This window comes from Phalaenopsis equestris, unplaced genomic scaffold, assembly GCF_001263595.1.
Source record: "Phalaenopsis equestris unplaced genomic scaffold, ASM126359v1 Scaffold229919, whole genome shotgun sequence".
Classification (NCBI taxonomy): Eukaryota; Viridiplantae; Streptophyta; class Magnoliopsida; order Asparagales; family Orchidaceae; genus Phalaenopsis; species Phalaenopsis equestris.
The window spans coordinates 92,300-92,758 of NW_018247891.1; positions in this window are offsets into that span (position 1 = coordinate 92,300).

Here is a 459-nt window from a genome sequence, read left to right on the forward strand (position 1 = left end):
TAATTTCATTTCTTTCAACTACCACATGGCCCAATTTGGCCAATTTGACCATCTTTAACCAAAATCCCCAAATTGCCCTTTAAAGACCCAAAATTCCCCAAATCCATCTCAAATGTCCACCAATTTGATCTTAATTGACCACAATTTCAATCCTAAACTCATATTCACTTTTTATATGAGCAAACTAGACCAAATCCAAGCTCAATGGGTCTATGATTTGAGTCCAATTTTAATTTGGGTCAAAACCCCAATTTTGACCATATGACTTAACCTCCCCCAATTGAACCCATAGCCTAGTCAATTGGCATCAATTAATGTTGCAAAATCTGTATAAAATTCCTATATATCAAAATCAACCATCAGTTGACATTGGTGAAGCCTCAAATCCATTTGATTTTGGCCTAATCCAAAATTCCCAAATTTAGCCCCAAATTGGCTAAGTCCCCAAATTTCACCCAA